Genomic DNA, 14,199 nt, shown 5'->3' on the forward strand with positions numbered 1-14,199 from the left:
TATGCAAGCCTCGTTTGTAATGTGTGTTAACATTGGTAAGCATTAATATATGATTGCAAAATCTATGATGGTATTTTTTACTTAATTGACGGCAAGCACAGATAGCCCTCGAGTAGCTTTGCACGAAATACAAAAACAAACAAACAAGCTAGAACATGTTTAGTTACTTGAATAATTAGTTTAGAGTACAAATAATTTAGTTAATTATATTACAAATTATTGTATATTTTTTTTTCTGGTATTAATTCAAGATGGCTCCCAAGACTGAAAAATTGGTTTTTAATAATATGAAAAGCTTGATTAATGACTTGATTTAAAAGCTTGATTATTGGATCCATCAGTTATTAATAACTAAATTGTTATGTTTGCTGTAGTGTTTGTTCAGTATGTCTATTAATACCACAGAACTATTAACCTTAATGAAGAATAATTGTCTTTTCTAGATACCTATATTACGGTTTACATTTAGGTATGATCAATACCACAGTTATATGTTCATATCATCAGAGCTCACTCAACCACATCTGGAGCGAACTACGGTAAACAAAGACTAGTGGGGTTAATTTATTATAAAAGATATTTCAAATTGATTTTAATTTTATGAAAATATTGATCAACGTTCTTTAAAACAACCTATTCCTTACAGTTGTGTTATCGTTACTTAGAAGAATATAATTTTAAAACTAGAAGACAAAATGTTGAGCCAGTGTTAACATGTTAGTTCTTCATAAGCACTCTTATCGAACAGGTTTAGTTTTTACTTTCGTCTTAAGAACTTCTTTGCAATGAAAGACCCCACCTCCATTGCAGCGGCACAAGGGAATGTTTCCAGATTTACAACGACAGAAATCGGGTTTCGATACCACTGGTAAACAAAAGACAGATAACCTTGGTTCAGGCACAGGTATATATTTGGCTCTGTGCGGCCAGGTGATTAAGGTGTTCGACTCGTAATATGAAGGTCGCTGGTTCGAATAACCGTTACATCAAACATGCTCGCCCTTTCAGCGGCGTTATAAAGTGACGGTTAATCACACTATTCGTCGGTAAAAGAGTAGCCCAAGAGTTGGCGATGGATGGTGAAGACTAGCTGTCTTTCCTCTAGTCTTACACTGTTAAATTAGGGACGGCTAGCGCAGATAGCCCTCGTGTAGCTTTGCACAAAGTTCATAATCAAAGAAACAAACAAACTCCTAACTCATATGCGCTGTTATACACTAATTGCTGTAGGTATATAATATATAATAAGATCTATGAAATATTAAACGTTTAATAATTAAAGTGTAGCTTTATAATATCGAAGCTACAAACATTAAGTACGTTTTATGACGCGTGTTATTTGCCTGTAGGGTAGTAACTTAAAGCGTCACCACTCCAGCCAAAATCTTTTCGAAACTATTCCAAGATTTACTAACATAACTAACGATGTAGGGAACCAGTGCAATAGACTTAATTTAAACTCATTGCCAGTATTTCTGATGAATGGTTAAGGTCGGTGATGTGAATCAGCAAAGAATGACAGTCGATTGTGTGTTTACTAAAGGTAGACAAGTAATCGATTCAACTGATTCACTATACTCCAAAAACATAATAAACATTTAGTGCTTTAATCTTTAAGAATAACAGTTGAAATGTCGTTGGCAGAGAGAAATAATTTAATTATCTAATAAGTATAATTTTAACCAGTTTCGATTATGAAAGGTACATTAAAAGTTGAAGTGGAGAAGAAGAGAAACAGGAACTCCGAAGGTAATCAATTAAAATTATCGAGACATTGATTTGGTTTCTTATGAATTTCGCGCAAAGCTACTCGAGGGTTGTCTGCGTTAGCTGTCCCTAATTTAGCAGTGTAAGGCTAGAGGGAAGGCAGCTAGTCATCACCACCCACCGCCAACTCTTGGGCTACTCTTTTATCAACGAATAGTGGGACTGACTGTAACTTATAACGTCCCCACGCCTGAAAAGGCCATCAAGTTTGGTGTGGCGGGGATTCAAACCCTCGACCCTTAGATTACGAGTTGATTGACTTAACCATCTGGCCATGCCGGGCCAGTATCAAGAGAAAGAGTATTTAAGTAATTTATAATTATAGAATAGAAATGTATTGTTTCATAAAAGCTAGAATCCTATTATTGATTAAGAATTTAAGGGTAAAAATTTATGATGGTTAATACAAAAAAAAAAACAGTTAAATATATATACTTATATATATATATTAAAATTTTCTTCTAAAAATGTAATATTACGAAGATATTACAAATTCAACTGAAAATCGTTTGATAATTTTCAAAACCGAATATAGAATATAGAATAGATGATATTTATTGTTTAATAGTATCCCTTGTCACGTCCGTCATAAAATACGGAATTCCAACATAAGAAACGGTAAATAATACCTTAGTGGTATAAATACGTATTTAAAATGTACGAATTACCAAATGAAATGCGAACAATTTAAAAGTAGCATTTATCGCATGCTCCGAGCAGACATAAACATAGGTTATCAGAGCATCGCCGACCCTAATTGATTGATTAGAGGTAAGACAGTTAATTAGTGGCACCCACCTCTAACTTTTGAGCTATTCTTGTACTGTCAAATATAGTTGGATATGGTTTTAACTCCTATACCTCAAGGAAGAAAACATTTTTTCTGGCAATAAGCTGCGGCCTATTTGCCATTCGTTTCGCAGTCCTAGCACGCTAACCTAAAAAGTACTTCCCGTCAAATATCAATAGAAAACTAACTGGGGATTGAAGCCAGGACAGTCAGTTATAAGGACCAATGTCTTTTATCGGGTTTTTCACATACAATAACGAATGTTGGAAAGTGTATTGTCATTGATTTTCAATGTGAATTATGTGTGATCTTTTAAAAACATATTTTACAAATACGTCTGAAACATTTAGTCCATGATTTGTTCACATTCCTGTTAATATATCGTACGAGAACATTATTCAGTTTCCCATTCGTATTGCTAAATTCTTTACAGTGATTTTCATTCGATTAAGTCTAATTCGATTAAGTGGTTCGTGCGATGATGAACTTTAACCTGTAGTAGCTACTTTACAACTATATTTCAGCAATTATTTTATAAGTGGCATTCATGTACTATAAACATCGTTTAGTATGATTTGATTTTAACTAAGTAATTTATCATGGAATGTAATTAGTTAAAGCAAGTAAACTGATAGACATGTTTTCACTATATCATAACAAAACTATTTTAACCAAAACTAAACCTTTTGGTAAACTAAACGTTTTACAATTTTCCTTAAGCGACTATATGGTTACATATTGACTCATAGATAAAGTTAGAAATACAGACAATATACATAGAGTTAGAGCTGTTTATGCAGAAATACAGACAATATACATAGAGTTAGAGCTGTTTATGCAGAAATACAGACAATACACATAAAGTTAGAGCTGTTTATGCAAGGACATTCATTATGATATCTGACAACTCTGGAGTTAAAATATTCGATTTTAGTTTAGTTTCATTAGACTGGTTAGTTTTCTTAAACTACATATTTGCATAGTTTTAAAAAAAATTAATACATGCATTTAGAGCTGATTGGGTTTTGTACTACAGGGTGTTTGGAAAGTCACTGTGCACTTATATATTTATTAACACACATGTTTCATACAGAATACAGAAGGTAAATATGAATGACAATTATAAACAATGTTGAAAGTGACCCCCGTTGGCATCAATACAGGCTTGGATCCTTCTTATATTGTTTCTAAACACCGCTATCAGTTGCTGGCTTGAAATAGACTGAATGGATGTTGTTATCGCTGCTTTCAAAACTGCACAGTGACTTTCCGAACACCCTGTATTTTTAAATATATTATTATATATTAGTAGGCGTAACAAGAACAATATTCATAATACTTACGGGAAACTAAGAAGTGAAATAAAAATAATGAAACATGAGCTCGACCGATGAAAACTGCTAAACAGACCAATATTTTAATAGATAAAACTGACTATTAGTACCCGAAACGTTCAATGTAAACTAATTACTAATCAACATTTAACAAAAAATAGTAAATAGCCCTTTCGCTTAGACTGTGAAATACAATAATACAAAAAAGCGTAGATTTTCTAAGTCTGCATAATAAAGAGAAATAGACCTCAGTTCTATTTTGATGTGAACTTCAAATACTTGTTTATGTAACAAAATAGTTTGTACTTATATTACATGTCCGACTCAGGTACGTCCACTTAATTTTCTGTACTTTAGTTTTATCATTCGAAAGAACTTCGTAAAGTCCGTCGTTTTATAGACAAAATTAATACCATACAAGAAACTCGGAAGGATGCTACTTAGTTTTATTATAATTGATACTGTGCAATGGAACACCTGGGACCGATTTTTACGAATTAATTTTAAAACGAAGTGAAGGAACTTCTATGAGTTTTCCACATGAATCGATTTGGTGAACTTGTGAAAATGATTCTGCTACTCGAAGTTCTCTATAAAGATCGTATCTTCAAATATGCAAAGCAAATAAATTAGCTGCGTTATCACAAACAAGAGTGTTTTTTTAGCTCCATTGTCACAGACAAGGGAGTGTTTTTTTAAGTAATTAGCTTAAAAGCAATCTAAATTCTTTCGCAATAAAAATACTTGAATAATAATGCCGATGTACTCATGAGTATGGTTTATCTTAATAATGTGTGGTTATAGAGTTTACGCAAAGCTGATGTTCCACACAAATAGAAGAAAACCATTTACATATTCCAAATGCTAAAAGAGTCACAACAGGTACATATTTCAGCTAATGAGGTACAATTAGATTATTCCACAAGAGTAACAGAAGATTGAAAGCAAGTAACATAATACAATAATAATTGTGATTATTTATTCTATACGGTAGCTATTTCTGCGCCTGTTAAAGTGTAAATCTTCAAAGAGATATCCAAAGTAAGTTTTATCACTGTATCAGGAAGAGAAATTGGAACGTAGTACGCATGCACGTGACTGTAATATTATCATATCGCGATACTTTACGGACGTTTTAAAGTCTGCTTAGTGTCGTTAACATAAATATACATTTTTACGTTTTTAACAAAGAATGTTGCGTTCAGTAACGACATACGTTATGAAGAAACGCGCGTTCCTGCACTCTGATTGAAACTCGGCTCACTTCAATGTGCCACGTTTCTTGAGAATATATATGTCTGCACTTTACTTGATGTGAGCTTTTTAACAGAAGCTATTAGATCTACGTATCTTATACGCTTACTTTCCAACATTAAGCCCGTAGATATGTAAGCTAAAGTAGTCAACGTATTTCTTCGGTGTACCGCACCGTACAAGTTAGAACAAAAACGATTCGCCTCGTTTCTCAAATGAGAACAAAAGAAACGACAGGACTATAAACAGTGAATAATTTACAAACATTTTTTTTTGCGTCAAATTATATGTCATCTGGATTCTCCGCTAATACAGCGGTAAGTTTATGGATTTACAACGCTAAAATCAGGGGTTCGATTCCTGTCAGTGGATTCAGCAGATAGCCTGATATAGCTTTGCTAAAAGAAAACACACACACATATGTCATCTGGCTTTATTATACTTTTGAACACCCATATACACCAACAACAAAAAATGTGGTTTTGTAAGCTTCTGTGTTCTCTTTCAAATGAAATAAATTAAACATAATTAGGCCATAAACACCTTGAAAAAATATCACTTCGATGGTTTCCTTTTCTTACGATAAATTATATAAAAGTATGTAATGAGTTATTTTTAAAAATTCTATATTTAATGTCACGTCGACGTTCTTTAAGTATTCATACACTAAAGTAGAGATATTTTACGTGTTTCGTACTTTACTCAAGGAAACGAATTATAATGTGACTTATTTCTTTTGTATGATTTAATTGCGCACTAAAGCAGAGGTTTCACTTTGTAGGCTGTTGTTTGCTGCGTTGAACTTTAATAAACGAAAACAGTATACAACTAGGACAAGATTCAGTTAACAATGTGGTAGTTTATAAATGGAATTTATTGTCTTATCATAGGTCATCTTCTTTGTTAACCTGAAGATGACCTAAGAAGGTCGGAACGTTATTCTCTAGTTTATTTTAATAAAAGTTTTAATACCCATACCAGCCGTCATGAGATACATTTTTACTTCAAGTAGATTTCTTGTCATCACGAAGTGCCTTATTTTATTATTGGCTAATTATAAATAAATAGAATGACTTTACTTCAACAGGTTTCTGATTATTATATTATTTTATTACAAATAAAAATAAATACCGTAAGGTTTGTTTTAGGTTCTACTGCGTTTCAAGTTAAAGTGGATTCAGTTATCGCAAATATACATATAACTCATAACTTTATTTACCGTTGTGTTAAAACAAGGACATATTGGTTCATGAACCTGTTTTAGAGACTTTCTTCTGGTGCATAGGAGTTATCAAACTTGACTTTATCCGAAATTAACGAAAACTTAAGTATATCGAGAAATTTTTACACATTTTTCCTAAGTTATTGGAGGCAAAGTATTCTGGGATAGTTTTGGTTGTTATTGTTATATTGCTAGTGTGATTGGTCGTCTTTTCTCGCCTTTAAAGAAATCAATTAATGTACAACAACAGGAACTCATTTATGTTACGAATGTTTTTGCCTTTTTACTAGTGCTATTTATTTTGTTGGCTTAACATGGCCTGGTGGTTAGGGTGCTCGACCAGCAGTCTGAGGGTTCCGTGTTCGAAACATTGTCACTGAATATGCTCGTTCAGTATTGTTTCCTATTAGGCCAGCCAGTCGGGTGTAACAATTTTAGGCTACAGTATACCGTCCAACCCTAAATAAAGTGAGATAAAGGTTGTACATGAAAAACATAACAACAAACCAACTTGTTTGTGTTCAGTTTGAAGTCCAACCCTAAATAAAGTGAGATTAAGGTTGTACATGAAAAACATAACAACAAACCAACTTGTTTGTGTTCAGTTTGAAGTCCAACCCTAAATAAAGTGAGATTAAGGTTGCACATGAAAAACATAACAACAAACCAACTTGTTTGTGTTCAGTTTGAAGTCCAACCCTAAATAAAATGAGATTAAGGTTGTACATGAAAAACATAACAATAAACCAACTTGTTTGTGTTCAGTTTGAAGTCCAACCCTAAATAAAGTGAGATTAAGGTTGCACATGAAAAACATAACAATAAACCAACTTGTTTGTGTTCATCTCGAGGTCCAACCCTAAATAAAGTGAGTTTAAGGTTGTACATGGAAAACATAACAACAAACATCTTGTTTATGTTCAGTTCTAGGTCTAACCTCAAATAAAGTGAGATTAAGGTTGTACATGAAAAAGATAACAACAAACACTCTTGTTTGTGTTCAGTTCTAGGTCTAACCTCAAATAAAGTGAGATTAAGGTTGTACATGAAAAACATAACAACAAACAATCTTGTTTGTGTTCATTTCGAGCAGCTACTAAGCCTAGCAAAATACACTTGTATATTTTCAATCGAATGCCACGTGTCGTAGCTCAAGTCTAGTATTAGCTAATGCAACCAAGATATGCATTTCGACCGTTTAGCCAACCCCACAGACTGTTGTTCTCTCTCTATAAACGTTGCAAATAAATCCTTCTTTAACTGGCTTTTAAAATGAATTTTTTAAAGAAAGAAAACACTTAAATTTCAATATGTTTGAAAGAGAAAAAATTAGAATATATTAAAGAAAACATAAACATTTAGGTTTAACTGTTAATGAATCTTCGTGATTACTTTGTTAGATACGTATAAAAACTCACTTCCAAATCTCTATTAGGATTTTATCGGAAGAAAATTTTAAGACTTAACTGTATTTCCAACAGGAAATGAAGACAAATTACTCAACCTCATTGTTAATTAATAAAACAAAGAAACAAAGAGGAAAAAAGGGAGAATTAGAAAACCTGATTCGATAACTTGAACAGTCATGATAAAAACAAATGTTTGGATGATACTGGCCACTAGGGTTAAGTTCCATAAAACTTAAACAGAGCTGTAAATAGAATTTACACGTGAAAATCTTTAAGATTATAAAATATACATTTTGTTTAAATATTGTATAAACGTTCCATTAACTATTGAAAACAACAACAACACTTATTTAATATTTATCTTATCAAAAGTTAACTTTTGAAACAAGAAAGATGCGAGAAACTTCTTTTCAGATATTGCATTCATATCAACGGGCCTTTTGCACAGTACATTCGTTCTTTTAGTTGTAAAATATTTATAATATAACGAAAAGTCCAACTGTTCGTTGGTAATAGAGTAGCCCAAGAGCTGGCGGGGGTTGGTAGGTGATGACTAGCTGCTTTCCCTCTAGTCTTACACTGCTAAATTAGGAAAGACTAGCGCAGATAGCCCTCGTGTAGCTTTGGCGAAATTCAATAGCACAAAACAATCTACTGAACGATAAGTGAAGTCAACTGAACTAAACGAGTTTCGTCTGGTTACACTCCCCGGGGTCATCAGCTCAAAATGGGGCGTCGACTGTTGTACCGTATTTTTTTCCATAAAAACGAAATAGGCAACTTTTAACAGAAAATGCAAAATTGTTACAAGTGTATTCTCCTCATTCAAACAGTTGTATAAATATAAGTAAACATTCACCAAGGATAATCTAATATGAGAATATCTCCGGTAGTTCAGACATCAGACTTTGATCATCTCTTGTCACTGTATATTTCACTGTTATATTAATGAATGGACAATTAACAAATGTTGCTGTTCTCCGGTTGGTCAGTAGTAAATCCACAGATTTATAACGCAAGTTCGAGGCTCGGCTAACCACGGTGGACAGAGCACAACTAGCTCATTCTGTAGCTTAAAGATAAAACAAAACAAAGCTGTTATATAACTGTGCGTGACCAGTGCTTTATGTCCCTGTTTTGTTTTGTTTTTGGAATTTTGCACAAAGCTACTCGAGAGCTATCTGTGCTAGCCGTCCCTAATTTAGCAGTGTAAGACTAGAGGGAAGGCAGCTAGTCATCACCACCCACCGCCAACTCTTAGGCTACTCTTTTACCAACGAATAGTGGGATTGACCGTCACATTATACGCCCCAACGGCTGGGAGGGCGAAAATGTTTAGCGCGACGCGGGCGCGAACGCGAACCCGGGACCCTCGGATTACGAGTCGCACGCCTTACGCGCTTGGCCATGCCAGGCCTCTTTATGTCCCTACATCTTGAATTTGAGATCTCATGGACTGCGACCCATTAACACAAAAATGCGCCTCGCACATTAAGGCAGTGGTCAGTTTTCACTATTCAGGTTGATAAAAGAAGTCCAAAATCTATCTGCGGATCCAATGTTGTGTCTACTGGTTGTCTTCCCTCAACTGCATCAGTTCAAAATCAAGGTAGTTTTAAAGAAAAACAACTGTGACAGAAACATAATTTTTGTTGAGCGTACGTTGATGGGTTTTTAAATGCTTTTTAATAATAATATGTTTATGTATTATTATTATTAACGCTTAAAGACGTCTTCATTATTTTACATAATTCATCGTGTTTATGGATTTGGAAGAAATCTGAATTTTCGTAATTACTTGAAATTCACAAGACGTTATATGTGCTCGGGGATTAGCAGCGAGAGTACCACGTGGCGAATCAATACGTTCTGATGATTTATATGCTTTAGATTTATGTGCATTAATTGCTGATAGTGTGCTCTTTAAGTCGGCTCGTTTTATACAGTAGACTTCATGAGTGTATACATTACTGAATTTTTCTAGTTTGAACAACTTAATTGTATAAATCTGACTCTTCGTGTTCGAAGGTTTGACCTAAAATTATACACAGTATCTCGGAAATGATTTGTATTGTTTAATTTACTTTCATTTATATAATAAAAAAATGTAATCATTTTTTATACTTTTCTGTGTTTTTATGATGAGATTATTTATCTTGAATTTCTCGCAAAGCTACACGAGGGCTATCTGCGCTGGGAGTCCCTAATTTAGTAGTGTAAGACTAGAAAAAAGTAGCTAGTCATCACCACCCACCGCCAAATTTTGGGCTACTCTTTTACCAACGAATAGTGGGATTGACCGTACCATTATAACGCCCCCACGGCTGAAATGGCAAACATTTGTGGTGTGACGGAGATTCAAACCCGCGACCCTCGGATTACGAGTCGAACGCCTTAACCCACCTGGCCATGCTGGGGCCCTATAGTATACTAACCGCTAAACTTTAACAACATTTTTTCCTTGACAATATTCTTTCCTTCTGAATAAAATACGTTATATAACTACATAATTCAGAGCTTAGGAATAATAATTAATAAAAACACGTCAATTTGTTTATGTAATTCACATATTTGCTTAAACAAGTAAAAATGTTCCATTAGGTGTTTCTTTAATATAAATGAGGCTTTTCTGACAACACTGTTAAATTCTAATGGTTGAATCAGCATGGGTTAATATATGTATTCTTCTAACACTATTTTCATGTTTTGTTGAATAAGTGTATTTCAAAACGATTGAATTTTGTAAAATATAAAGTTTTGTTTTGCCACCTTTTTTATCTGTAAGGCCCCGGCATGGCCAGGTGGGTTAAGGCGTTCAACTTGTAATCTGAGGGTCGCGGGTTCGAATCCCGGTCGCACCAAACATGCTAGCCCTTTCAGCTGTGGGGGCGTTATGATGTTACGGTCAATCCCACTATTTGTTGGTAAAAGAGTAGCTCAAAATTTGGCGGTGGGTGGTGATGACTAGCTGCCTTCCCTCTAGTCTTACACTGCTAAATTAATGACTTCTAGCGCAGATAGCCCTCGGGTAGCTTTGCGCGAAATTCCAAAAAATAAACAAACTTTATCTGTATCATTAGTAAATGTGTCACTTGTATACAAAGAAATAAGAAAGTGGTCGTTCTGCTGTTTTTCACCAAACATGATAACAAGTTTTTTGTGATAACAATATTTTAAACGCTGCTGTTTTGTTGTTTTGAATTAAGCCCAAATCTACACAATGGGCTGTCTGTGCTCTGCCCACCACGGGTATCGAAACCCTGTTTTTAACGTTGCAAGTCCACAGACTGAGCCACTGGGGGGCGATTCTAAAAGAATTACAGTTTCATGTCTGATTACCTCTAACGTGTTATTACTGTTTTATCATAATCAAAGTAGGTTCTACAGAGGGTACTGGAATCATGATGAAGTGCATATGGATCATAACATTGTTTGTTTGGTTTCTTTTGAATTTCGCGAAAAGATACACGACGGCTATCTGCTCTAGCCGTCCCTAATTTAGCAGTGTAAGACTAGAGAAAAGGTAACTAGTTATCATCACTCACCGCCAACTATTGGGCTAACTTTTTTACCAACGAATAGTGGGATTGACCATCACATTGTAACGCCCTCATGGCGGAAAGGGCGAACATGTTTGGTGTGACGGGGGATTAGAACTCGAGACCCTTGGATTACGAGTAGAGTATATTAACCACATGGTCATGCCAGATCATACCCTCATAAGTATATTAACCACCTGGTCATGCCAGATCATACCCTCATAAGTATATTAACCACCTGGTCATGCCAGATCATACCCTCATAAGTATATTAACCACCTGGTCATGCCAGATCATACCATCATGAGTATATTAACCACCTGGTCATGCCAGATCATACCCTCATGAGTATATTAACCACCTGGTCATGCCAGATCATACCCTCATAAGTATATTAACCACCTGGTCATGCCAGATCATACCCTCATAAGTATATTAACCACCTGGTCATGCCAGATCATACCCTCATAAGTATATTAACCACCTGGTCATGCCAGATCATACCCTCATAAGTACATTAACCACCTGGTCATGCCAGATCATACCCTCATATACTCTGTTTTTCAGTACTTTTCGTAAATGTTCTGACCTGAGGCTCATCTACGACAATAATTTATTAAGCACGTAAAATAACTTTAAATAAAACGGAAGATTTGGATCTGGTATTAGGTAACCTGAACTGTTTACTAATGGAAACTTTATATTGTTGCTACAACTTATGTTAAGTATTTTCAAGTTTCTTGCTGAAACTAAAATATAAAGACAAAAACTTATGTGTTGAATCATAAAATGGATAAACCCTTTTCTGTCTCCAGCTAGTACAGCGATAAGTGTCCTGATTTAGAACGCTAAATCAGGGGTTCGAGTTTCCTCGGTGGACTCAGCAGATAGCATTATGTGGTTTTGCTATAAGAAAGCATACCCAAACTCTGAAAGAAAATTAAATGAAATTGATTTGTACTTAAGCTATTTAGTTAGAAAATAGTTTTCAGTTCAGAATGGGTAAAAAAGTACAACAGGAATGACTTTCACGTTTGATAATAAAATGTTTTGTAACCCTAATGTTCCTCCTGTAGAATAAACCATTCTGAATGAGTTACTAGCAGTTTTGAACGTCTGACACCAGAAATGCACTTGTGGTCTAAGCTGTTGTAAATATTAATTTTACAGACTATTTATGTATGGCTAAAAAAATAATACAAAGACGAACAAAAACTATGAAATATTTTATATAAAATGTATGGATCAGCTTTGGAATGAGTGTGGAATATTGACAAAGTTATTGAGTTGTTCCTGGGAATTTATCAATCATGGAATTGTTACGTTTTATTCACAAAGCTTCTCTGATTTTTCTTCTATTGGTGTAAGGCTTATGTTTGAGTAGAGTGACGTTCTGTTAAAACAAATTGTGTTTGTTTTTAGTCAATACGCTCATTGGTCTTGGGAGAGCCTTTTTTTTCGGAGTTCTCTTAACCTGATCTTTAAGCTTCGTCCTGTTTCAATTATATAAAAAGGTGATGACTGTTACAATGTATTTTGTAAATGTTTCCTGGTGAGTCAAATCACTCGACTCGTAATCCGAAGGTCGAAGGTTCAAATCCCCGTCACACCAAACATGCTCACCCTTTCAGCCTTAGAGGCGTTATAATGTGATGGTCAATCCCACTATTCGTTGGTAAAAGAGAAGCCCAAGAGTTGGCGGTGGTTGGTGATGACTAGCTGCCTTCCCTCTAGTGTCACATTGCTAAATTAGCCTTAACCACCTGGTTATGCCGGTACACTTTACTTGTGAACCCATCTCTTTGTTGAATCGAACGAATAGTTTTTCTTTTGTCGACAGCTACATTAATTCAAGTAATGCCTCCATTGGGAGGGGGTCATGGTTACCCCTAATTTATTATTTTTGCTAGTTGACAAGCGTAGCATAGACTGATAATTAGGGCGTTGGACTCGTAATATGGGGGTCGCAGAATCGAATCCCCACATTTTCACACTTTTAGCCGTGCGAGCATTAGCCCAAATAACGCTCGAGTAGCTTTGTGCAAAATTCGAAACAAACAAAGTTATTTATCGGTAGTATACGGTATGTTCTCAAAGTAATCTGAATTTTAAATTTTTTTTATAAATAAAATTCCATTAAAATTCAATCATAAAAATTAACCCTTTGTTACCATAAATAAATAATAATTTGCATGAAAAACGTTCTATTAATGTTTGCGTTTTTCAGAGCCAGATAGATTTGGCAATATCTGTTATTAACGTTTCACTTTTCATCAGGTAATATGGGTTCCAGGATACATCACTGTGTTGTTCAGGTTTTTCTATTTTATCAGAACCCATTTTGGTTTGATTTGATTGAAATTTCGCGCAAAGCTACAATTTGGCAGTGTGTTGTGCTTACTAGTGGCCTTCCCTCTAGTCTTACACTAGACTACAGACAAGAGACGTTTAACATACTCAAATACTTTACACAACAGAGAAAAACCTAATTATTTGCTACATCTCATTAACAAAAAATATTGGTGTACCGCGATTAGAAATAAATAACTTCAATATAACAACTAGATTCATCCTGGAATAAAAAGTACGTATTAAAAAAATCGTGAAACGAACCCACCTCACCAGGTTTGGTCTGGCTTATTTAAAATTTCGCGCACAGCTACACGATGGCTATCTGCGCTAGCTGTCCCTAATTAAGCAGTGTGAGACTAGAGGGAAGGCAACTAGTCGTCACCACCCACCGCCAACTCTTGGGCTACTCTTTTACCAACGAATAGTGGGATTGACCGTCACCTTATAACGCCCCCACGGCGGAAAGGACGAGCATGTTTGATGTGACGGGGATTTGAACCCGCGACCTTCAAATTACGAGTCAAGTACGTTA

Source organism: Tachypleus tridentatus, chromosome 12, assembly GCF_004210375.1.
Source record: "Tachypleus tridentatus isolate NWPU-2018 chromosome 12, ASM421037v1, whole genome shotgun sequence".
Classification (NCBI taxonomy): domain Eukaryota; kingdom Metazoa; phylum Arthropoda; class Merostomata; order Xiphosura; family Limulidae; genus Tachypleus; species Tachypleus tridentatus.